The 26999-nt window shown below is 41.5% G+C and overlaps 1 protein-coding gene across 5 annotated transcripts in view; it reads right to left on the bottom strand.

Annotated features, from left to right (window-relative positions):
* The window catches only part of PLEKHM3 (pleckstrin homology domain containing M3), a 227080-nt gene that overhangs the window by 44625 nt on the left and 155456 nt on the right, over window positions 1-26999 (bottom strand). The gene's annotated exons all lie outside the window — the stretch shown is intronic.

The raw sequence follows: 26999 nt of genomic DNA, 5'->3' as shown, positions 1-26999 counted from the left end.
GGAGCCAGGAGTTTCATCTGGGTCTGCCACATGGGTGCAGGGGCCCAAGGACATGGGCCATCCTCCACTGCCTTCCAAGGTGCATTATCAGGGAGCTGGACTGGAAGTGCAGCAGCCAGGACTCAAACTGGCACCTGGATGGGATGCCAGCATTGCAGGCTGTGGCTTTACCTGCTATACCACAACACTGGCTCCAGGGCCATATTTTACAAACACTAGGAAAATTGTGACCTCAGTAAGACAAAAGCCAGAGGAGTCTTTGACGTTCAGGTTCTAACTAGGAAAGAACAGTAGAGAAGAGCTGCCAGGATACCACCGGGCTTACAAAATGACTAAGGGTGGAGCCAAGTCAAATGGGGCCAACAAGTGCATAGCTATGAGGGAAGTCAGATGTGAAAACTCTATGTCATCTCTAAACTGGTGTGCCTGATTGGAGTGATGATGGCGCCCTATGGGTCCCAGGAAGGGTAAAAACCTTACAAACTTCTCAGGCTGCAGCCAGTCCAGGAGATTCCAATATTGTTGAGAAAAAGGGAGGACCAAGCAGAACAAAGTAAACTACAATAGTACATTCTCAATAAACCTGAACAAAGTTTGTTAAAAACATTATCAAGGCATGGTAGTTTTTGCCTCTTGACAAAATGGGTTTATCTTTCCAGCAGACACTGTATTAACTCATTAGGGTGTCTTCCAGAGAGGGTGGCAGGACAGAGCTTTGATGCTTGGGCACTGGGAAACCGTGGGTAGAGTAGAGAAGGCAAGGCTAATCTGAGCGAAACTTTAGCTCATCCACTTCCAACTCCAAGACTCGGGCAAGTCCTTGAAGCTCTTTGAGACCTGATTTCCTCAACCGAAAAATTAGGAGGTAGTCTGCTGTGCAGGGTTGCTAAGGATCGGATTTCATACACTGAAAGCACTGAGCACTGTGTCTGAGTTGAGCAAGTGAGCAGCGTGTAGTTTATCATTAGCTGATTTCAATCTATGTAGAAATTTTCTATTGGAGCCATCCCTCCTTTTTTTTAAAAAATTTATTTAAGGTATACACATTTCATGTATTTCATATACACAGATTTACAAATATAGTTAATTCTCATCCTGACCACTAATGATTTCTCTTTTCAAACACTTGAGATTTATGATATGGAGAAGACGAAAAGGTATGATGTTTGTATGTCATTTTAAAAAAAGATATCAGGCTGTTCTGTTTGGATGAGACTAGCAGAAAATTTAAAGCACTCAGAACCATTTCCCTTGATATTTGCTGTAAATAAGAGAAGACTAGTTCAAGCATACATACTTTTACCAAGGCCAAAATGCTGGGAGAAGACCCTTAACACAATTCAAACTTACTTGGATCATTTATGTAAGATAATACCTTAGCAACATCTGGAAACTGTCTTTCTTACTTCTTTTCCCCTTGGAATTAAACTAGTGAATGGTTAATATAACTTTATATCAATCCATCAGAAGTCAGAAGGACATTTCATCTTTAGTATTAGAAGGCTAGAGATTGGATTAAGATGGCGGAGTAGGGAGGGAGCTTGCTGCTTGAGTCTAAGAGAAGATAGTTTAAAAAAAGTGGAAAAAGTGCAGTCTCAGGGAAGAGTTAGGGAGAAAACAACAGAGGAAACTCTACATAAATTGGAGGAACACAGTGGACCCACATGGCGGGCGAAGACATGCACAACTTAGGACCCCACCAGCCGTAAGCCTCCACACCAGTGTTGGAGAGTAAGGTGAGACCAGACTGCAGTAGCCCAAGCCACTGGTGAAAAAGCTGCAGGAAAAGCCTAGAGGGAATCTGGCTTGGAGCCCTGTGGGGCACAGTGTACCCACCAAACTAGAGGAGAAAAAAACAAAGGGGGTGCACGCTTTCTCTCTCCCCAGTCATCCTGCAAAGGTACCCTGTAACAAGCAGACAGAGAGTAGGCATCATTTTGGACATCTGTACCAGCTGTACCAGCTCATGTCTGCACCCATCAACCAGCCAAGCAGGGACTCCTGAGTCTGGTGGGGAGAACACATTGGGGACTGGGTGCTAGTGACTGGGAGGCTTGTGTGCCAGGACTTTGACAACACTGAGACTGTGTGGGAATCCTCAGGGTGTGGCTGGGACATTGGGCAGTCATGTGGAGGCTCCACATGATCAGAGCTCCCTGGTTACCTGGTGACAGATATTGCTGGGGAATCTGAGCTTATACTGAGGACTGCACAGACCCTTTGTTGTGTTCCTTGTGGCAGAGCAGATGAATAATATACTCACTGGGGCAAGCGCCCACGACTGGTCTCCTTCAAGAAGAGCTCAGCTGGGTCTATGCCAACAGACAAGAAGAAACCTCCACTCTGATTTAAAAAAAAAAAAAAAAAAAAGGAGATTTACCACGTCAAACCTGGGTGTGTCACCTCAGAACCTCAGACACACCCTTTACGCTGGAGCACTGAGCAGAGCTCCCTGACCACTCTTATGACACAACTCTAGGTATTCCCTGAAAGCAGACATTCCATTAATCCAATCAGACATCGTCCAAAGATAAAAGCCGCCACAGCAAAAAACCAAAGAAATCAACAAGTATCCCCAGAAAATGCCAAATAACAAATGTACCAATCCAAGAAACAAGAACAAGGAAGATATCATGAAACCCCCAAAAGAACACAATACCTCAATACTAGATTGCGAAGATGAGACTGAAGAAATGCCAGAAATGGAATTCAAAAAATTGATCATAGGATTACTTAGAAGTAACCAGAAGCAAATGCATGAACTAATGAAATCCATATATGACATGAAAGAAAATTTCTCCCATGAAATTGAGATCTTAAAAAGAAATCAAAACGAAATATTGGAAATGAAGAATTCAATAGAACAAATAAAAATACAGTGGAGAGCCTTAACAACAGAATTGGTGAAGCAGAAGAAAGAATATCTGACTTAGAAGACAAAGCATAGGAAATTATACAGACAAATGAAACACAAGAAGAAATTAGAAAACTAAAACATACTGTTGGGAATCTACAGGATACTATCAAACGACCCAACATTTGGGTTCTAGAAGTTTCTGAAGGCATGGAAAGAGAGAAAGGATTAGAAGGCCTTTCTAGTGAAATAATAACAGAAAATTTCCCCAATTTGGAGAAAGAAAGGGGCATCCAAGTACAGGAAGCAAACAGAACTCCTAGTAGACATGACCAGGAAAGATCTTCACCATGACACATTGTAATCAAACTCTGCATAGTAAAACATAAAGAAACAATTCTAAAATGTGCAGGAAAGAAATGCCAGATTACTTTCAGAGGATCTCCAATTAAACTCATCAAAAACCCTACAGGCTAGGAGAGAATGGTGAGATATAGTCCCAGTCTTAAGAGAAAAAAAACCATCAACCCAGAATACTATACCCTACCAAGCTCTCATTTATGAATGAAGGTGAAATAAAGACCTTCCACTATAAACAGAAACTGAAAGATTTGTCACCACCTGTTCAGGCCTGCAGAAGATGCTTAAGGATGTGTTGCACAGAAAAACACAGAAACATGGTCATCACTATGGAAGAAGGTAAAGGAAGGAAAGCTCCCAGTAAAAGAACAAAGGAAATACAAAGTAAAAAAATAGGAATATTTATGGAAAAATGACAGGGCAAAGTCGTTGCTTATGAATAGTCACCTTAAATGTAAATGGCCTTAACTCTCCAGTTAAAAGACACAGACTGGCTGAATGAATTAGAAAACAAAACCCATCTATTTGATGACTACAAGACACACATCTCACTAAGAAAGATGCATGAGACTTAAAGTGAAAGGATGGAAATGATATTTCATGCCAATAGAAACCAAAAAAAGCTGGTGCAGCCATCTTAATATCAGATAGAATAGACTTTAACACAAAAACTGTTAAAAGAGACAAAGAAGGACACTATGTAATATTTAGGGCTCAATCCAACAGGAAGATGTGACTATTATAAATGTATATGGGCCCACTCTCGCCATTGCTATTCAATATAGTCCTGGAAGTTTTAGCCAGAGCCATTAAATGAGAAAAAGAAATCAAAGGGATTCAAACTGGTAATGAGGAAGTCAAACTATCCCAATTTGCAGATGACTTGATTCTACATATAGGGGATCCAAAAGACTCCACCAAGAGACTACTGGAACTCATAGAAGAGTTAGGTAAAGTAGCAGGATATAAAATCAATATACAAAAATCAACAGCCTTTGTATACATAGACAATGCCTCAGCTGAAGAAAGATCTTCTAAGATTGATCTCAATCACAATAGCTACAAAAAAATCAAATACCTTGGAATAAACTTAACCAAGGATGTCAAAGATCTCTATGATGAGAATTATAAAACATTAAAGAAAGAAATAGAAGAAGATAATAAAGAAATGGAAAAATCTTCCATGTTCATGGATTGGAAGAGTCAATATCATCAAAATGTCTATTCTTCTAAAAGTAATTAATAGAATCAATGCAATATCATGAAAATACCAAAGACATTCTTCTTAGATCTAGAAAAAATGAAGCTGAAATTCATATGGAAACAGAAGAGATCTTGAATAGCTAAAGCAATCTTAAAAAAACAAAACAAAACAAAACAAAAAACCAACAAAGCCAGAGGCATCACAATACCAGATTTCAAGACATTCTACAAGGCAATTATAATCAAAATAGCCTGGTACTGGTACAAAAACAGATGGAAACACCACTGGAACAGAATAGAAACACCAGAAATCAATCCAAGCATCTACAACCAACTTATATTTGACCAAGCAGCTAGAAGCAATCCCTGGAGCAAGCAAGGACAGTCTCTTCAACAAATGTTGCTGGGAAAACTGGATTTCCACATGCAGGACTGTGAAGCAGGACCCCTACCTTACACCTTACATGAAAATCCATTCAAAATGGATTAAAGATCTGAATCTAGAAGCTGATACCATCAAATTACTAGAGAACATTGGGGAAACTCTGCAAGGCATTGGCACAGGCAAAGATTTATTGGAAAAGACCCCAGAGGCACAGGCAATCAATGCCAAAATCAACAAACGGGATTACATCAAATTGAGAAGTTTCTGTACGGCAAAAGAAACAGGAAAGTGAAGAAGCAACCGACAGAATGCGAGAAATTATTTGCAAACTACGCAACTAAAGGATTAATAACCAGAATATATAAAGAGATCTAGAAACTCCACAACAACAAAACAAACAACTCAGTTAAGAAATGGGCCAAGGACTTAAACAGACATTTTTCAAAAGAGGAAGTCCAAATGGCCAACAGACACATGAAAAAAATGCTCAGGATCACTAGCTGTCAGGGAAATGCAAATCAAAACCACAATGAGGTTTCATCTCACCCCAATTAGAATGGCTTCCATACAGAAATCAACAAACAACAAATGCTGGTGAGGATGTGGGGAGAAAGGTACCCTAATCCACTGTTGGTGGGAATGCAAGCTGGTAAGGCCACTATGGAAGACAGTGTGGAGATACCTCAGAAATCTGAATAGACCTACCATATGATCCAGCCATCCCACTCCTAGGAATTTACCTAAGGGAAATGAAACCAGCAAATAAAAGAGTTATCTGTACCCCATGTTTATTGCACCACAATTAAAAATACCTATGATATGGAATCATCCTAAATTCCCATCAATTTAATATTGCATAAAGAAATTACAGGATATTGGGGCCAGCGCTGTGGTGTAGCAGGTAAAGCTGTTGCCTGCAGTGCCAGCATCCCATGTGGGCGCCAGTTCGAGTCCTGGCTGCTCCATTTCTGATTCAGCTCTCTGCTATGGCCTGGGAAAGCAGTAGAAGATGGCACAAGTCCTTGGGCCCCTGCACCCACATGAGAGACCGAGAAGAAGCTCCTGGCTCTGGATCAGCACAGCTCCAGCTGTTGCAGCCATCTGGGGAGTGAACCAGTGGATGGGAGACTTCTCTCTCTCTCTCTCTCTCTCTGCCTCTCCTTCTCTCTCTGTGTAACTCTTTCAAGTAAATAAATAAATCTTTAAAAAAAAAGAAATTATGGGATATGTTGTCTATGGAATACTATACAGTGGTTAAAAAAACGAAATCTGGTCATTTGCAAAAGAATGGATGATTCTGGAAAACATCATAATTAGCAAAATAAGTCAGTCCCAAAGAGACAAATATCATATATTTTCTTGATCTGTGATAACTAACAGAGCATCTAAAAGAAAATCTGTAGAAATGAAATTGACACTTTGAGAAGCAATGACTTGAACAACCCTTGTGTTGGTTGTTGAGGAACAGTTTTTTTTTTTTTTCTTAATGGAGAATGGGACTCAGAATGGGAGAGGGAGGAGGATATATGGTGGGTGTGGAGGTGGGAGGGCAGGTATTATAGGAAGAATCACTATATTCCTAAAGTTGTTCTTATGACATTTGTACTCATTAAATAAATGGTTTCTTTGAGGGTGAGGAAAAAAGAAAGCTAATGGCTTTAGTTAACCAGGTAGTCAACTGGGTATCATGAGTGATGGTAAAATAAACCTTTATCTTAGCTTACCTATCTCTCCATTTATTCTCTCCAAAGTACATACCTACATGAACAAAATCTTGACAAAATAACTAGCAGAAAATGTATGTAGTTCTTCTCCTATCTCCTCAACCTGTGTTACTCAACCTCCTTCACCTCACTATATACCGAACTGACCTACATCCATGAGAAAAGGCAGATGTTCAAAATAGGGCAGGAGAGTTTATTTCTATTTTCCATTAAACTTAATTTCCTTTTTTCCTCAGATTTATTTATTTGACAGGCAGAGTAACAGAGATGGTGGGGGGGCGGGAGAGGGAGAGAGAGACACAGAGAGATCTTCCATCCACCGGCCCACTCCCTAAACAGCTGCAATGGCTAGGGCTGGTCCAGGTCATGTCAGAAGTGCCAGGTGTCCCACATGGACAGCAAGGGGCCCATGTACTTGGGCCATCGTATGCTGCCTCCTAGGTGCATTAGCTGGCATCACAAGCAGTGACTCAATCTGCTGCTCCACAAAGCTGGACCCTAAACTTCATTCATGTACTAAGAAAGCCCTACTCTGATTCATTTACCTGGGGAGTAGGTATCTATGACTATTTCAGAGGTTTTATAGTGACTTGGGTGTTCAAAGAATATATGCGGAGTCATCAAAATTTATGGGAGATATGTATCTTGAAAACAACTATGCATAGATTTCAAACTTTTTTTGCACCATAATAAACTTATGCTAACTTGTTAAACATGTCTGAATAGGATCAGGCATACAGGATAAGACAGCAGTTTAAGTCTTGCTGCAAAGCCTATGAGAGCATTTCAGGCATGGAAAGCCAAGCCACTATGGCAAAAATGTCCTACATGAAGTGGTCATCAAAGAAGAAGGTACTTTTCTCTGAAGGGAGGAGAGACCTTCTACTTTGTTTATGGCCTTGTCTAAATTCTGATGGAGTTGTGGATTCAAATGGCTTCCATAGCCTAGGCAGATGATGTCAAGAGCCTCGGGTGATCACTGACATCATAGATAAGAGTGTTAACTGTTAAATTAACAACGGGAGTCACTGTGCACTAAACTTCCCATGCAGGTCTTCTGTCTTCAAAGAGTTGTATTATGAGAGTTAACAGTAAAACTTGTTTTCAAAGATTGATTTAATTTTAGTGTATGAAGTGGAGGATATTCTTATGTTCCATAAGTTTTAGTTATGCCTAAGTGTCCAAATCTATTGCTTGTTTTCTTAGATGCTTCCTTAATTAATGATAAAACTTGCAATCAAGGACTTATTTTATTTTAATGTATTTAATGGAGATCTTATGTCTTATAGTTATATCTAATTACTCACAAAAGATATATCATTCTTGGGTGCTTCTTTAGTGCAATTAACTTCGAGATGCAATGACTTTGAACAGCCCTTGTCTCAACTGTTGAGGAACAGTTTTTTTGTTTTTTTTTTTTTTTGGTGCAAATTATTGAACTCTTTACTTAGTATAGAGTTGGTCTTCTGTGTATAAAGTTAATTGAAAATGGATCTTACTGGAGAATGGGACTGGGAATGGGAGGGGAAGCAGTAGGAGGGGTGGGAGAGTGGGTATGGTGGGAAGAATCATATTCCTAAAATTGTACTTATGAAATGCATGAAGTTTGTATTCCTTATATAAAAGGTGTATTTCAGGGGAAAAAAGATATCAGTTCAAAGAGAGCCTCTATCAGATCAACATGAATTTTAATTAATGATTTTAATTAAAATTAAAATAAGAACAAACATCAAATTTATGTTTGAATGGATAGAAGTATGATGAAATCATTGATGCTTTACAAAAAGTTTAGGGGACAATTCCCCAAAGAAATCAGCAGATTACAAATGGACAACTCATCTTAAGAAGGGACAAGATGATACTGAAGATGAGACCTGCAGTGCAGACCAGTCACAACAATTTACAAGTGAAAATTCAATCTTGTTCATGCCACAACTGAAGAGTACCAATGATTAACAACAGAAACAACAGCCAATACCACAGACATCTCAACTGGCCCAGCTTATACAATTCTGATTGAACAATTAAAGTTAGGCAAACTTTCTACTTGACAATTGCCAAAACTATTGTACTCAGATCAGCTGCAAAGAGCAGAGCTTTCAAAAGACATTTTAAACAAGTGGGATCAAGATCCTGAAGCATTTCTTGGAAGAACAGTTTATCAGTACAACTTTGAAGACAAAGCACAATCAAAGCAGTGGTTACCAAGAGGTAGAAGTGGTCTAGTGCAAGCCAAAGTAGGCCAATAGAGCAAGGACTTGCAAAAGAATTTTTTGGCATGCTCAGGACAGTTGGCTTGTGGAGGGCCTGAGAATAATAGCATCTGCACATTAATGGAGTGTTTTGAGAAAGCTAACCAAAGCTGTAGCAGTAAAATGCCCAGAGAATCTTCACCAGAGTCCTCAGTCAAGGGTAGTTTGGCAAGAATTTCAATGGGAAATCATTAGACACCTATCTTAGTCCTGATTTAGCTCCTTCTGACTTCTTTTTGTTTCTTAATCTTAAAAGATCTTTAGAGCACACCCATTTTTCTTCAGTTAGTAATGTAAAAAAGATAACATTGACACGATTATATTCCAAGGACTCTCAATTCTTCATGGGTGTACTAAATAGCAGTTAATAGGGCTTACAAAAGTGTCTTCAACTTGATGGAGCTTATGTGGAAAAATAAAATTAATATTTAAAGTTTTTATCTCTTAGTTTGACTTTTCCATGAACTCTTTGAAGACCCCTCAAACACTTAAATGAAACGTATTTGTAGTGAGGAATTATGCCACCATATTGTACAGTAGGACAAGGACAAAATGCAGCATAAGCCAATATCTTCTTTCAGATTTTTCCACTTTTCCTTTTGTAGTTTTTCTATAAGTTCTTTTCATTTTGTTTCAAGTACTTTCAGTTTCCATAATGCAGTCAACCGACACACCAAATATGCTTACCCTTCTTGTGTGAAGGCAGCCCACGAAAGCTGCCTGATTGAACTTCCAGCTCTGGCATACACACATTTTTCTCCCTCTGGTCAAGATGGTCGGCATTGGAATTTGAGGCCCATGGCTTTCTTGCAGACTAAGACAACAGACTTTATTTGATTTACTTTCTTGCAGACCAATCAAAAATTACAATTAAGTTAAAAAATAACCTAGTGCTGCCTTCTCCAAACCACAGTTTGAGAAACAGCTGCTTATTACTCATGTGTGGCACCAGGAAATTGCAGTGTCATGTTCAGCATCTGCAGCCAATAGATATCTGTGGGATTGGGAAACGGGCACACATGATTCTTTTATGTCGGTTACCTTCACTCCCTTGGCACCACCACAAAATTCAGAATCACCACGGGGAAGGAGATACAGCACGAATAACTTGGATGCTAAAAAGAAAGAAAAGGCTGTTTCTCATTGAATTTTTTACGCATTGGCTAATTCCTCCCCTCTGATTGTCAAGTTACCTTCCATTTCAAAACAAACATTCCTTAGGCATTGCATGACATCTAGATGCTGGACAACTGTTGAGAATACTTTGATGAAGAGGGTTGCTGCACTTGACAAATAGCTCCTTCTTTAGAAGTCCAACCAAAAGATGCAATTCATGTTGAATAAAGCCACCTGCCACTCACTAGGAATAAGCTAGCTTGATGAAATGGAAGAATCACAATTGTAACACACTGTGAATTAGTTTCCAATTAATCTAGTTTGCATTTGCTTAGCCAAATGACCATGAAAGGTGGTATTTTTGTCTCTGTGTGTCATTTCTCAGCCTTAACAGGTAGAGTGAAGAAGTCAAGTGGCATAGGGCAGGTAAGCTCACAGGAAGTTAGGAAAAAACAGCCTGTGGAATCTGCTCTAGCTTGAAAATTCTATCCCTCAGTAAGAATGCTTTATTCAACTTGCAATTCTATCCTGCTTACTCAAAAAATCTTAAAAATAGAAAATAAAAAAAGCATACTACCGGAAGTATATGGGATATTCATACTTCGAAAGTTGTTTAAAACCCCATTTTCCCATCATTGACCTTTGAGCTCATCACCATGGCTCAATGCTGGGATATTTGTACATAAACACAAAACTGTCCCTTTAATTAGCGGTTCCCTCCTCCCTGACCCTGCCCCCTTTCCTTCTGAGATTGCTCTAACAGGACTTGGATTTTGGCTAATTAAGCACTTCACTGAGGGGGGATTATGATGTCACCAATTAACTCTTATCTGTCTCTTCCAAAGGTGACAACTTCTACTTAAACTTTGGAAACTATGTGACAATTTAATCTGGCTTAATGTAATTGGATAGATGTGAGTAGCCATCACCATTCCTATCAAATTAAATTTTGCTTTCTGCTGGAAACTAAGTCTTAGGGAATAAAAGATAAAGAAACTGCAATTTTCCTCCACGGTCAGAGTGGCAAAGATGAACCCAGGAACACACATTTCTTATGTGGCCTATGTGAGTGGTTTTTCTGCACTAAGGACAGCCTCTCAAGCAGGGTGGCTTAGTCAAGCCCCAACTCCACAAAACGTTGAGTGACACACTGGCAAAGAGTAAGAACAATAATGTGGTTCCAGTGTTCACAGACTGCATGATCTGATAAAGGCACATGTGCAACACTTATGGAGAAAATAGATGGAAATAGTTTAAATTAAGATAGTTCCAAGGCCGGCGCCGCGGCTCACTAGGCTAATCCTCCGCCTAGCGGCGCCGGCACACCGGCTTCTAGTCCCGGTCGGGGCGCCGGATTCTGTCCCGGTTGCCCCTCTTCCAGGCCAGCCCTCTGCTGTGGCCAGGGAGTGCAGTGGAGGATGGCCCAGGTGCTTGGGCCCTGCACCCCATGGGAGACCAGGAAAAGCACCTGGCTCCTGGCTCCTGCCATCGGATCAGCGCGGTGCGCCGGCCGCAGCGCGCCAGCCGCGGCGGCCATTGGAGGGTGAACCAACGGCAAAGGAAGACCTTTCTCTCTGTCTCTCTCTCTCTCACTGTCCACTCTGCCTGTCAAAAAATAAAAAAAAAAATAAAAAAAAAATAAATAAATAAAGATAGTTCCAAGGCCGGCGCCGCGGCTCACTAGGCTAATCCTCCGCCTAGCGGCGCCGGCACACCGGCTTCTAGTCCCGGTCGGGGCGCCGGATTCTGTCCCGGTTGCCCCTCTTCCAGGCCAGCTCTCTGCTGTGGCCCGGGAGTGCAGTGGAGGATGGCCCAGGTGCTTGGGCCCTGCACCCCATGGGAGACCAGGAAAAGCACCTGGTTCCTGGCTCCTGCCACCGGATCAGCGCGGTGCGCCAGCCGCAGCGCACCGGCCGCGGCGGCCATTGGAGGGTGAACCAACGGCAAAAGAAGACCTTTCTCTCTGTCTCTCTCTCTCTCACTGTCCACTCTGCCTGTCAAAAAAAAAAAAAAAAAAAAAAGATAGTTCCAGAAAATTCTCAAAGATGATTAGCAGAATTTTGCTTCTGAGTTGAGTTACTTCATTACATGCCTGAAATGAGTCTGATTTAGGCACCTCTATTCATTTTGGCCCTACCTAAGATGGTATTGCTCAGTGAATAATAAATGAAAAAAAGTCCTAAGCAGTCTTCTTCAGTCAATATACTTAATACTGCAGCCCAGAGAGATGATGAGAGCTGCCTGACTCAGTCAGCAACAGACCCTGACCCTTCTTCCTAAGTACCCTTCACTGCTCCAGGAAGGGGCCTTTCTGAGGGCATCTGGAGTCAAGAGGGCAGTCCCAGGATTCTGAGGTCATGGATGCCCTGATCCACCATGTAGAAATGGGGATTTCTAAAATGCACTCAGTCCCTGCACAGTAGCACGATGCACAATCTAGATCAGCCTGGGTTTACATCCACAGTTCTGATATGAACTGGATCTGCATTTGGCTGATGGAGAGAGAGTGCATTTAGTCCTTGTACAAAGTGCTTGTACAAAACTTCTCTTAACTGGTCACAGCTGGTGAAATTTTCTGAATATGAAGATGATTTTGAGTACTGTTTGGTGTTGGTTGAACTACTGGGAAATTCATAAATGATAGTAGCACAGACTTCCATGACAAAAACAGCATCAACATAAACCCTAGGCTATTTACCAAGACTAGAGAAGTAGCTTTGTTAAAGGGAGAAACAAACACAGCTGGAAAAGAAAAAAAAAAAAAAACCCAAAGCAAAGCAAAGCCAGCCGACTCCCTGTGTGCATATATGTGGGAGAAACTGAAGAGACAGGGCTTTTCACAGAGGGCTTGACTGGAGGCCAACGTGAGACATCTTAACAGACCTCACATTTAAAGGGCTGTAGAAACAGAGGAGAGATGAAAGCAACACTGCCTGGTGGGGCAAGGGAGTGAACCATGAGAGTTGGGAGAGACACCAAAGGCCAAAAGCAAAGGGAAGAAGGAGGGAAAAGAAGGGAGTAAAAAAATAAAAAGAAAGACGAAAAGCTGGAGAAAGGCAATACAGATGCCCACAAAGCAGAATAAAGGATGGAGCTGGTTGAGATCTGAAACGGGAGTTAGAAATCTTGGATTCTATTCACAGCTATGTCCATGGTAAGCTATGTGACCTTTATTGTAAGTCACTTAACTTCTCCATGCCTCAGTTTCCTCATCTACAAAATAAACCGATTGTGCCAAGTCATTTAAAACTACATGATCAATAAGGATCTTTTCCATTTTGAAGATTCTCTGATTTTGTGATTAACCAATGGGGAAAACATCAAAAGAAGCTTGTTGAATAGACCCAGGAATGTAGAAAGGGAGTATCTGGGGAGATGGATAAAAGGTGAGTTCAGCCAGACTAATTAGAAGATACCCCAGGACATTTTCAACAGAAGTGAAATAATGTCACCAACTTTTGATTTCCTTGCTTGCTGACTGCCACTCAAAGAGGGAGGTGAGGCCTTTTAGTAATCTTCCCCTCACAGGTGTGCAACCAGATACGGGTTTTTCTGAGGCCGTCTGCAAATCCCTCCCTTTCATCAACACATTTAATTAGCTAATGTTTATATAGTACTTTAGGGATGAAAAGTACAATATCAGGGCTCAACATTATTATTACTGAACAGCTTTTATGGGACCAGCAAAGCCTGAGATTAAATGAGAAACTAAAGTGAGTTCCTGGTCAGAAGGCTGTGGTTTAACAAACGGCCGGGTCACTGATGAGGAAATTAAAATAGGCACTCTTTATTAGCTTGCATACCGTGGCCCAAGAATGTCAGTAATTTTTATTCTTTGCCTTAATGTATCAACAAGTAGTAAAATACAACTGACAACACAGTACCTTGGTTCCACCTTTTCAGAAGGCAACTGGCAAATCTATCAAACCATGCAAAGCATGAATACCCTTTGACCTAGCAATCTCACTTTAATGAATTTACACATGGACACCTTCCCACAAGTATACAGGGAAACGCAGGGGATGTTCTTCATAGCAGCATAGGTCTTGATGAAGACAAACTGGCACAAGTTAAAAAAGACTCAGGTTTAAGCTACTTAACACACCTAACTTAAATCTAAATTACTTATAAGGCAACTCTGTACTGTTCAGCTGATAAAAAGAACGAGGCCAACATGTATGTGCATGGAACTTTTTAAAAAATTTTTTTATTTTTTGACAGGCAGAGTGGACAGTGAAAGAGAGAGAGACAGAGAGAAAGGTCTTCCTTTGCCGTTGGTTCACCCTCCAATGGCCGCTGCGGCCGGTGCGCTGCGGCCGGCGCACCACGCTGATCCGATGGCAGGAGCCAGGTACTTATCCTGGTCTCCCATGGGGTGCAGGGCCCAAGCACTTGGGCCATCCTCCACTGCCCTCCCGGGCCACAGCAGAGAGCTGGCCTGGAAGAGGGGCAACCGGGACAGAATCCAGCGCCCTGACCGGGACTAGAAGCCGGTGTGCCGGCGCTGCAAGGTGGAGGATTAGCCTAGTGAGCTAATGTTAGCTGTGGAACATTTATATTCAGATGTCCACAGAACATAGTTGAGAGGAAAATGCAAGCTACAGAAGTAGCACGATTTGATCCCATTAAAAAATCAATCCTTGGGTAGATGTGTACAGTTGGCTGAAAGGACAGACTGGTACGGTTCACAAAAGCTACTTCTGTAGAGTGGGATGTGGAGGAGAGAAGGGCAGAGTTTAAAAATGTAATTCTGGAGGCCAGCATAGTGGTGGAGTGGGTTAAGCTGCTGCCTACAATACCAGCATCCCATATTGGAGTGACACCTGCCACCCATCTGGGACACCTGGATGGAATTCCAACTCCTGGCTTTGGCATAGCCCATCCCTGGCCATTGTGGCCATTTCTGGAGTAGACTTGCAGAATTAAGACCTTTTACTCTCTGTGTCACTCTTTCTAATAAAGAAATCTTTAAAAAATTATAAAATTCTGTATTCTTTGATTTTAACTAATGAATAGAAATTGCCAGAGATCACAAGGCATGACTTTAGCAACATACAAATGTGAATTTGCATATGCATTTATGTAAACATGATAAAAATGAAGAAAATGCTCATTTTTGGTTTTATATGAACTATGTCTTCACTTGTCCCTAATAACATGTTGAAGATACCTCAAAAAGTTCAAGGAAAAGGGAATTGAAGATGACTTTATGGGGCCAGAATTGTGGCACAATTGGGTCAAGCTGCAAATTTAGAGGTCTACACTGCATATCAGTGCTGCTTTGAATCCTGGCTACTACACATCTAATCCAGCTTCCTGCTAATGTGCCTGGCAAGCAGCAGATGATGGCTCAAACACTTGAACACCTGTCACCCACAGAGCCCAGATGGAGGTCCTGGACCCTGGCATTTGCCTGGCCTAGTCCTGGCTGTTACTGTCCTTTGCAGAGTGAACTACTGGATGGATGATCTTTCTCTGTCTTTCTCTATTATTTGCTACTATGCCTTTTTGTTGCTGTTGTTTGTTTTTCAAGATTTTTTAATTTATTTGAAAGTCAGAGTTACAGAGAGATTAAGAGAGATATCTCCCATCCATTGGTTAAGTCCCCAAATGTTTATAATAGGCAGGGCTGGGCCAGACTGAAACTAGGAGCCTGGAACTCCATCTGGGTCTCCCAGGTGGATGGCAGGGGCCCTAGCAAGGAGCTGGAATGGGACTTGAACCAAAGTGGAGCAGTGGGGACTTGAACTGGTGCTCATATGGGATGCTAGTGTCTCAGGCAGTGGTTTAACCTGCTGTGCCACAAGGTACATCATTTACTCTGTCTTTCAAATAAATAAACATTTTTTAAAAGATGAGTTTATTTTGTTGCAAAACAATTTTGAAATACATGCATATGGGCTGGTGTTATAGCACAATGACTTAAGCTGCCGCCTGCAACACTGCCATACCATATGGGTGCCAGTTCTAGTCTAGGCTGCTCTACTTCCTATCCAGCTCCCTGCTAATGCACCTGGGAAGGCAGTGGCAGATGGTGCAAATCCTTGGTCCCCTGCACTCACATGGAAGACTTGAAGGAAGCTTCTGGCTTCTGGCTTTGGCTGGACCCATCCCTGGCTGTTGCAGCCATTTGGGGCATGAACCAGTGGATGGATGATCTCTCTCTCTCCTTCTGTCTGTAACTCTGCTTCTCAGAGAAATAAAATAAATCTTTAAAAAAAAAAAGAGAAAGAAATGCATATATGGGTCTTCTAAAAATTCTTGGAAAATGTACATTATGAAAAAAGCATGCATAGATTTCCAAATTTTTTCACTGAAATAAGCTTCTTTTAATTTCATTTTCCATGAACTTTTTGACGTACTCTTGTATTTTCAAAAAGATTCTTGAAAACTGCATATCAGTGAAATTGCTGTGAGTACATCAGACTTGACACTTATATCCAAGACAACCTATTTGTCTAATTAGAATGTTCCCTTACTTATGGGATTTTTTCCCCTGTTTTTGGAAAGTATCCTTGCCCATTCAATTAGAAATGACTTATAAGATACGCATATAAATTTTTTTTAAAAAAAGAAAAGATATGTAGAGGAATGTCAATAACCATATACAATACCAGGCAATTTAGGGTTATGATTTTTGTTTACATAATTATTACTGAATTCTAGACATTCAACCTTCTCTCTTTAGATATTTGATTAGGATTTAGAAAGCAAGCAATCACTTAGGATGCATATGGCATTTTCTTTTTTTTTTTTTTTTTTTTTTTTTTTTTTTCCACAGGCAGAGTTAGTGAGAGAGAAAGACAGAGAGAGAGAAAGGTCTTCCTTCCATTGGTTCACCCCCAAATGGCTGCCACGGCCGGTGCGCTGTGCTGATCCAAAGCCAGGAGCCAGGTGCTTCTCCTGATCTCCCATGCAGGTGCAGGGCCCAAGCACTTGGGCCATCCTCCACTGCCCTCCTGGGCCACAGCAGAGAGCAGGACTGGAAGAGGAGCAACGGGGACAGAACCGGCCATGCATATTGCATTTTCTGAAAATTCGTTTAAATATTTCAAATGTCACCTTTTAACTACGATCTTGCTTTTACCTTCTTGCCCCATCAGAGATAACCTGTATCAGACTTTGATCCCTCAGGCATACCACTGGACCTGGATCACCTCCTTGGTCTCATAAATCATACTCATTTTTTTTTACTGTTTTTTTCTAATGAACGGAAAAAAAGAAGAGAAATACTATTTGTGTCAGATTTTTAGAAATTTCTATTTATTTTATTTGAGATTCAGAGAGAGAGTGAGAGAGAGTGCGAGCTTCCATTTGGGTGTTCACTTTCTAAGTACCTGCAATGGCCCCTGGAGGGGGCTGAAGCTAGGAGCCAGGAACTCAATCCAAGTCTCCTACATAGGTGACAGGGCCCCAAGTACTTGAGCCATCATCTGATGTCTTCCAGGGTGTGCATCAGCAGGAAGCTGGGGTTGGAAGGGGAGCAGGGTCTTAAACTCAGGCATTTGAATAATGGGATGCAGGCACTGCAACCAGTAGCTTAACTGCAAGGTCAAATAGCTGACCTGAATTCGATTTTTAAAAATCCAGTCTCCATCTATTCAGAGGTACCAATAGTATCACTTCTCCCAGGGTTTGTGTAGAAGTATGTTACCCAATTTAATGCTTTTTACCACTTAGTTTGACGTTAATTCAGGGAAAAGTCAATGTACAGACTGTCATGTACTGCCGTCAGTCCAGCGCCTAATGTCTTTCATTGTACTACCTTGTTTGCCTTTTTTTTTTTTTTTAAGATTTTATTTGAGAGGTTGAGTTACAGACAGAGCGTAAGAGACAGAGCAAAAGATCTTCCATCTGCTGGTTCACTCCCCAAATGGCTGCAATGGCTGGAGCTGGGCTGATCAGAAGAGCCAGGAGCTTCTTTTGGGTCTCCCACTTGCATGCAGGGGCCCACACACTTCGGCCATCTTCTTCTTCTTCTTCTTCTTCTTTTTTTTTTTTTTTGACAGGCAGAGTGGACAGTGAGAGAGAGACAGAGAGAAAGTCTTCCTTTGCCATTGGTTCACCCTCCAATGGCCTCCACGGCTGGCGCGCTGCGCACCGCACTGATCTGAAGGCAGGAGCCAGGTACTTGTCCTGGTCTCCCATGGGGTACAGGGCCCAAGCACTTGGGCCATCCTCCACTGCCTTCCCTTCCCGGGCCACAGCAGAGAGCTGGCCTGGAAGAGGGGCAACTGGGACAGAATCCAGTGCCCCGACTGGGACTAGAACCCGGTGTGCCGGCGCCACAAGGCAGAGGATTAGCCTGTTGAGCCGCGGCGCCGGCTTCGGCCATCTTCTACTGCCTTCCTGGGCCATAACAGAGAGCTGGATCAGAAGTGTAGCAGCCGGGACTCAAAGTGGCTCCTATATGGGATGCCTTTGCCACAGAGGGAGGCTTAGCCAACTATACCACAGCACCTGCCCTCAATCATTTGCCTTCTGCTGTCAGCTCTAGCAGAGAGAAAATTATTGACCAAGAAAGAATTTTGTATGAGTTGTAGAGATCTCACTTTTCCTTGGGCTCTCTCTCCTTAAGTGTGGAGAATTGAAAACAGTCCATTTTCCTTAGTGAAGAGAACTCAGCTAACTGAAACTCTAAGTAGTTTTAGAGTAGCTCACACAAACTGAGAGGAGGGGTTCCCTTGGTTATTTCTCTTTGTAATATATATTTTTAAAAGTTTAATATAACTTTATAGATAAGGTAAAATGCACAGATGTTAGCTGTACAACGCGATGAATTTTAAAACATGTATGTGAAACTACTACGGTTGTAATGCTTAAACCCATCCTCTACACCATCACCAGAAGGATCTTACTAAAATGTACATTTGACCAAATAATAATAATGACATCAGTAACAATCACCACCACCCCCACAGCAGGGACTGACTGCTTAATGTGTGTCAGTCACTGTCCCAACTTGCAACTTATTATAATATGTGCAAAACACTGAGAACATTTGTAGGTACATGGTGAGCATTACATAAATAATAACTATTATTATACTACTGTTCATAGAAGCCCTGAAAGGTCAAAACTTTTTATCATTTTACCAGTTCATAGGTTTAAACTGAGACCATCATGTGTCCGAGGCCACCCAGATTGGAAGTAAAGTAGGGAGCTGGACTCCTAGGGCCCAAGCCCTAGTCACTATGCTTAGTGCCTTGCCAGAGCTGGTATTTCTTTAATAAAATCCCTTCAAGTCTCCTCTACCTCTACAGGCTGAGGTTTCAGTGCCCTGGCATGCCCTACCAGGTCTTCCAACCAGCCAGGAACACTGTTCACACTTGCGTCTACTCCTTGACTGTATCATAAAATTAAAATCTGCTCTTGCATTTTCTTCCTGTTCCCTGAAAGTTATGATCATGATAATTACTGCTTATTGCTATTATGCATTAGTTGTGAGTGCCTTCCACATTTATTTTTAATTCTTACTGAAGTATCCCAAAATAAGTATGAGAGATCTTCAAAAGTTCATGAAAACTGTACTACAAAGAAAACTATACATAAATTTCAAAACAAATTTTTGCACCAAAGTAGACATATCTTTTAATTCATTTTTTAAAAAAAGGTTTATTTACTTATTAGAAAGGCAGAGTTACAGAAAGGCAGAGGCAGAGGCAGAGAGAGGGAAATCTTCCATCTGCTGGTTCACTCCCCAAATGCCACACTGCCAGAGCTGGGCTGGTCTGAAGGCAGAAACCAGGAGTTTCTTCCGAGTCTCCCATGTGAGGGCTGCGGCCCAAGGACTTGGGCCATCCTCTGCTGCTTTCCCAGGTGCATTATTAGGGAGCTAGATTTGAAGTGGAGCAGCTGGGACTCGAAATGGTGCCCATATGGGATGTCAGTGCCACAGGCAGCAGCTTTACCTGCTGTTCCAGAGTGTGCCAGCCCCTTTAATTCCATTTTTTTCTGAACTTTGTGAAGCACCCTCTTGTAACACTCATTTTATAGATAAGTAAACTGAAACATAAAAAGATTAAGGGATTTTATGGTTAGAGAGCCAATAACCATCCAAACTGGAGTTTGAACTCAGTCCTGTCTGATCTCAATCTTAGTTCTTCCTCTTTTAATACAATTCTTCCTAAGTCACATCTCCTCACACCCAGCTTAAATGTCATTTCCTGTCTAAGGCATTTTTGACTTTGGTCACAGTTTGCCCCCTCTTGCTCCTTTCACTGCCATCCAAAAGTCGTTAAGGAGGAATGGTTCTCGCCCTCTTCATATTCTAGGTCTTCTCAAGTGCATTCAACCTTTGCATTCCAAAAGCTAAAACTGAATATTCCTGGAACATTCCTCTTCAGGCCCTGGATCCAAACATTTAAATTGCCAACTCTGTCCGGACAAAAATGGCAGCTCTGACCAGATGGGGATTTGGTCTAATGGTGTGAACACAGAGAAGCTGCTGCCAGTTAAGCACCACATGTTCTTAAGAACAGCTTGCAGGGGATGTGTGATTCATGAGATCTTGGGACACATGTAATTCCTGAGGGATGACCTGTCTAGCTCCCTCTAAACATGAGGACGAGGGGGGATGAATTCTTCGGGCAGCCAGAAAGGCCACAAGGGGAAACTTTTGAATTGATTTTAAGAAGCATTTTATTACTGAATTAGCTAGCATTCTTGTTGATAATGTAGGATAAAATATACTGAAATATTGGAATATTTGGTAAATGTTTGGTTTCTTCTGTTCATCAAAAGTGAAGTTGAATGTGTAATCTCAGTCTCACAAGGTAACAGGAAGTGGCTGATTCCACAACTGCTTCCTGACAAGACTGTTGATCTTTCAGTCTTACATGCATTTAACATGATAAAAGCATTAGAACTTTTAACTACAAAAATTTAAACTACATATGTTTAAGTCCCAAATTAAAAATACTAAAAAATTAACTCAGAATAAACACAACAGTTAAAATAATTCAAAAATAAACTGGGTTGACAAAGTGCTTCCAAAGATGCTTTGAAAGAATAAAAGACAATTTTTAAAAATATGAATATGAGGATGCATTTGTGCTCTCAGACATCAAAAATCTATCACAACATTAAAATAGTTGGTACTGGCAGTGAAGTTGCTATTGAGGAAACAGAAGTGAGTGCTTAGAAAAGGGGGCCTTGTGGTATAGTGGGCAAAGCTGCAATTCTCCGTACCAGTTAGCATTCAGGCTGCTCCAGTTCTGATCTAGCTCCCTGCTAATGGCCTGGGAAAAGCAGTGGAAGATGGCCCAAGTGCTTGGACCCCTGCCACCCACATGGGAGACCCAGAAGAAGCTGCCGGCTCCTGGTTTCGGTCTAGGCCAGCCCTGGCTATTGTGGCCATCTGAGGAGTGAGCCATCGAATGGAAGATCTCTCTCCCTCTTTCTCTCTCTCTCTCTTCTTCTTCCTCTTTCCCCGACTTTCAAATAAATAAATAAATCTTTCTAAAAAAGAAATTAACATGAGAAGGGGTACTAAGAAACAGCTGAATTACTTAACCATTTGGGAAAAAACATCAAGATCTATCCTCACTTTGTATCATAAACTCCAGAAAATTTATTAAATAATTAAATGTACAATGTAAACTACTAAAAATGACAAGAAAATACAAACAATTATTTATCTGATCTGAGTACGGGGAAGGTCTTTGAAGGTTTTAAAGCCATAGAAGAAATCACACAAGTGAAAAACAGACACAGAAGAACACATAAGAGTTGAAAATGTCTGCTAAGCAAAAACACCATATATAAAACCTAAGGGCTGACAACAAAACTAATGAAGACATCACACACAAAATGCTGCCTGCCTCAAGTTACAAAGAACTCACAGAAATGGAATAATCAGCCTACCTCCACATAGGCAAAAGATGGTATCAGGCAATTCATTAAAAAATAGATGTAGTCATAAACATGAAAAGTTACTTCACAAATAATAAAAATTAGACATGCAAAATCAAGCAACAATGAGGAACCTCTTTTTACCTCTAAAGTTACCAAAGACTTGTGTTTTTTAAAATGACAATGGTTAATGCTACAGTGATATGAAAGGAGAACTTGCTTTCACTCTTGATGGGTGTAGAAATTGTACCCAGAACTATTTAAAAGGTTCAAATCCTCTGATTATAGCAATTCCTTTACTGAATTTATCTTAAACAATCAGAACTATTTTACACAAGGATATATATCACAGTGTTATTTACACTAAAGTATTGGAAATCCCCTAAATGTCCAATAAAAAGGAGAAGGTGAATTAAAAAGGAGAAGGTTAAACTAAGTATTGCAATGCAGACCTTATACAAGCATTTAACACAGCTAGTACTTCTGAAGATTTTTAAATAAGTTTTTTTTTTTCTTTTTGACAGGCAGAATTAGACAGTGAAAGAGAGAAAGAGAGAAAAGATCCTCCCTTTCTGTTGGTTCACCCCCCAAACAGCAGCCACAGCCAGTGTGCTACAGCTGGCACACTGCGCTGATCCAAAGCCAAGAGCCAGGTGTCACCCCCTGGTCTCCCATGCGGGTGCAGGGCCCAAGGACCTGGGCCATCCTCCACTGCCTTCCTGGGCCACAGCAGAGAGCTGGACTGGAAGAGGAGCAACCAGGACAGAATCTGGCGCCTCAACCAGGACTAGAACCCGGGGTGCTGGAGCCACAGGCGGAGGATTAACCAAGTGAGCCATGGCGCCGGCCTTAAATAAGTTTTAAAAATTAAAAAGTAGGATAAAAATTGAAATACTGTATAAGAATGAGTCATGTTTTATACATACATAGAAACAAGGGCTTGGGTTTGAACCTTTCTGCCTGCTGCCTGGAGGAATATTTTCTCTTTAGTTAACTGTGCTTTTCAAATTCTCTGCAATCAGGATACTTTTTTATCAGGAAGAAATACAACTTTACAGAAAAGGTGAATGGGGACCCTGAAGGCCTTTTGAAGCTATATGTTCTGTCCCAAGACAGTCCATGCTATGGGGGATAACTACTACCACGAGTCCTCTCGCCTCCCTGGCTCTGGGTTCTCCTCCATTTCCTTCCTTTTCTCCTCTGCTTTCCAGGGCACCTCATGGAGCCATTTGGTCCAGCGAGGGAGAGAAGGCCTGGCTGCCCCATCACTACGTAGGTCTGGCCTGCTCGATTTCCGTCCTCTGCCTCTCTACTGCTTACCTCTTGCCTACCCTTATGCTCTCTAGCACTCTCTGGGAATAGCCCTGCTTCAAGGTCCTGGTGTAAGAGAACAACACAGGGCATCCTGGGGTTAACTCTGGGCTTGGCCTTTCACAGTTCTGTGATTAAACTGCATTTTTCAGTGGTTCTGCCTTTAAACTCAAACCCTTTTAAAAAGAAATTTAAGGAGAGCAAAACATAGGAAACAGTGCCAAATGCCAATAACATATTTTAGTCGTTTGGGGAATGGGCAGCTTTCGAAACCACAAATTCCCACTTCTGCAAGGGCTACTTGAGCTTTTTTCCTCTTTATTGCTTAGTGACAGAAGCCTGGCTCTTACACCATGGTTGGAGTTGTCCTCTCTTGTTTTCTTTCTCCCTCTCTCTGAAAAGTTAAAGAAGGCCTGCGTTATTACAGTTAGAGTTGGCTAATCCCATAGCCTTAATCAAATAACAAAAATCATTTTCTACTGATGATGTAGTTCATTCAGACTAAAAGGCAGATCTGATTCTATGCCTTGATACCTGTTATACTAGCTCAACCAGCCATATGGAACCACACATACATTCCAAACTTGGGAGACTCTGCACCTGTGACTTTACCAACATTTGGCAAGGCTTAGGCATCATGTGCTCAAGTGTGAGTGTCCTGTCTCCTCTCTCCAAAAGAAAGTGATTAAAAAGTGAAGATGGAAGATGGTGATGTGGTGCAGCAGGTTAATCTGCCTCTTGCGATGCTAGGACCCCATATTGGAGTGCTCCTTCAAGTCCTGGTTGCTAATTGTAACCCTGGTTGCTCTACTTCTAATCTAACTTCCTAATAATGTGCCTGGGGAGCAATGGATAATGGGCCAAGTACTTGGGCCCTGCTACTCATGTGGGAGACCCAGATAGAGTTCCTGGCCCCTGGCTTCAGCCTGGCCAAGCCCTGGACATTGTGATCATTTTGGAGTGAATCACTGGATGAAAGATCTCTCTCTCTTTCCTCCTTCTACCTCAATCGATCACTTTTAAATCTTAAAAAAAGAAGAAGAAAAAAAGAAAAGGGACGATAAGGTACAAGTATTATTTGTGACTATGCTTTCCGAAACCATGGCTGGAAAAGCACAAATGCAAAGAATTCCAGGGAGCTCTTTTCTGTGATCTTAGGTAGACTTTGATTATCAGGAACTAAGCATCAAGACATCAGAGTCCAAGGACAGGAGTTTGGCTTAGAGATTAAGATGTCAGTTAGGACACATCCCACAAGGACATGCTCAGGTTCAATCCCTGGCTCCAACTCCTGGTTCCAGCCTCCTGAAAATGCACATCCTGGGAGGCAGCAATGACAGCTCAGGTGGTTGGGTCCCTGTCATCCACATGAGAGACCTGGACTCAATTTTCAACTTCTGGCTTCAGCTTGGCCCAGCTCCAGTTGTTGTGGGCATTTGGGGAGTGATCCCAGTAGTTGAGCACTCTCTCTTGCTTTTTCTCTCTCTAACTCTGGTTTTCTGATCTTCTACCTCTCAAGTGAAAAAAAAAAAAAAAAAATCAGAGTCTACTGGCTAGGTTCTTCCCAGGCCCCCATCATCACAACTACACTGAGGTATAGTCTATTGAGCCCCAGAATACGAACTGGTAAACTGCACTAAATGATCACAAATAATTTGAAATAAGGTGCCAGTGAGTTTGGGTTTCCATAGTCAATTCTTATATTACTGGAAAATGTTAACTATTTTAAAAAATTAAAATTTAAAACATTTTCCTTAGCAGTGAGTCCTGAGCATTTTGGTGGTGAATCTGTATGAGATGCACAGACTATAAGCCAGGAAAGCAGCCCTAGAATGAGGTGGCTGGCATTTGTCTGAGTTAGTAATCAACTTACTTGAGAGCAAGTGATTGATTTAATTATATAAAGGTTAAAGCAACTGATGTGGTAAAAATTGCAAACAAATAACTAGAGAAAATAAGTATAAAAAGTTGGAAAAAGATGCAAATATCTCAACAAAATACCAGCAAACTGAATCTAGAAACTATAAAAAGAATTATACACTAAGATCAATTGAGATTTATCCCAAGAATGCAAGCTCAATTTAACACCTGACAATCACAGAGTGTAATAGACCACACGAATAGAATAAAGGACAAAAACCATATGACCTTCTCAATAGACTCAGAAAAAGCATTCGCCAATGCCCAACATTTTTCTGTGATGAAAACACTCAACAAACTAGGACCAGAAGGGATCTTCCTTGGCTTGATACAGGGTATTAGGAAAAAACACAGAGTTCACATCCTACTTAATGGTGAAAGCTCAAACATCTTTAAGGATGTCTGCTCTCCCCACATGGATTCAAGGCTGCACAGGGACTCCTACGCCAGGGCAATCAGGGCGTAAAAGAAGCGAAAAGTTCCAGATTGGAAAGGAGGAAGTAAAACTATCTTTAGTCTCAGATGACAAGATCTTGTATATAGAAAAGTTGGAAACATTTTGTAGACATGAGACTCAGAAAAAATAACTTTTAAGTATATTTTGAACAAGACTTTGTAACTATATCCATGTATGTTGCTTCTACTTGAGAGACTAAATGACTAACACTATCCATTTCAGTTATGGAAAAACTTATTAGGAATCTATTCCAAATAAGTTAAAAGGGTAGTATTACTGTTAGAAATACAAAGAAAGAGGCATACACATTAGGGGACTTCACAACAGAATTAAAAGATAAGTTATTTTGAAGTGAAAACAAATCCACTCTGTTTTCTCAGAATATGCATATTCCACAAGCTTTTGGAAGAACCTCTTGTGCACATATTAATAGGAAATCAGTTTCTTTTCCACTAGCTACTAAATACATTGAATATTCTTTAAATATATATTGAAAATGTTTCAGCAGTATCAATACATAGGATGCCTAATGACTATCCTGCTTGAGTGTCCACATAGTTCAGTCTGACTCTGCTTCTTGCAGGTATTCTAAGTCGTTTATTTTATTTATTTGAAAGATTTGTTTATTTATTTGAAAGGCAGGGTTAGAGACAAAGAAGGAGACCCACAGAGAGATTTTCCATCTGCTGGCTCACTCCCCAAATGGCAGCAACAGATGGGTCTGGGCCAGACTGAAACCAGGAGTCAAGAGTTTCTTTTGGGTCTCCCATGTGGGTACAGGGGCCCAAGCACTTGGGCCATCTTCCACTGCTTTCTGAGATGCATTAGTAGCAAGCTGAACCAGAAGTGGACTTGAACTTGGTACCCATCTGAGATGCAGCACAGCAGACTGCAGCTTATCCTGCTACATCACAGTGCAGGCCCAGTCATGTTTACTTTTTTTTTATTTATTTTTTACAGGCAGTGAGTGGACAGTGAGTGAGAGAGAGAGAGAGACAGAAAGAAAGGTCTTCCTTTACCGTTGGTTCACCCTCCAATGGCCGCCGCGGCCGACGCACCGCGCTGATCCGATGGCAGGAGCCAGGTACTTCTCCTGGTCTCCCATGGGGTGCAGGGCCCAAGCACTTGGGCCATCCTCCACTGCACTCCCTGGCCACAGCAGAGAGCTGGCCTGGAAGAGGGGCAACCGGGACAGAATCCAGCGCCCTGACCGGGACTAGAACCCGGTGTGCCGGCACCGCTAGGTGGAGGATTAGCCTAGTGAGCCACAGCGCCAGCCCCAGTCATGTTTACTTTTAAGACATCAGTCCGACAGAACTGCTCTGTTACCCCTTGGACTAGATCATGAAGCACTCAGATGGACATGAGACTTAAAGTCAGACTAGAAACAGGTACTACTGTAGGCTGCTGAAACAGAGGCCCATGAGAAGATGAGGGTGAGAACCTACATATTTCACTACAAAGATCCTTTTAAGGTACAAGGGAAATGATATAGGGAACAGGGCCACTCAGATACCTTAGGATTAGCATCCAGGTTTCATATCAGCAAGTAGTATAATGTATT

The sequence above is a fragment of the Oryctolagus cuniculus genome, chromosome 3 (genome assembly GCF_051225735.1).
Source record: "Oryctolagus cuniculus isolate XC-2025 breed Fujian yellow rabbit chromosome 3, ASM5122573v1, whole genome shotgun sequence".
Taxonomy (NCBI): domain Eukaryota; kingdom Metazoa; phylum Chordata; class Mammalia; order Lagomorpha; family Leporidae; genus Oryctolagus; species Oryctolagus cuniculus.
This window is presented reverse-complemented; position numbering and strand designations above follow the sequence as displayed.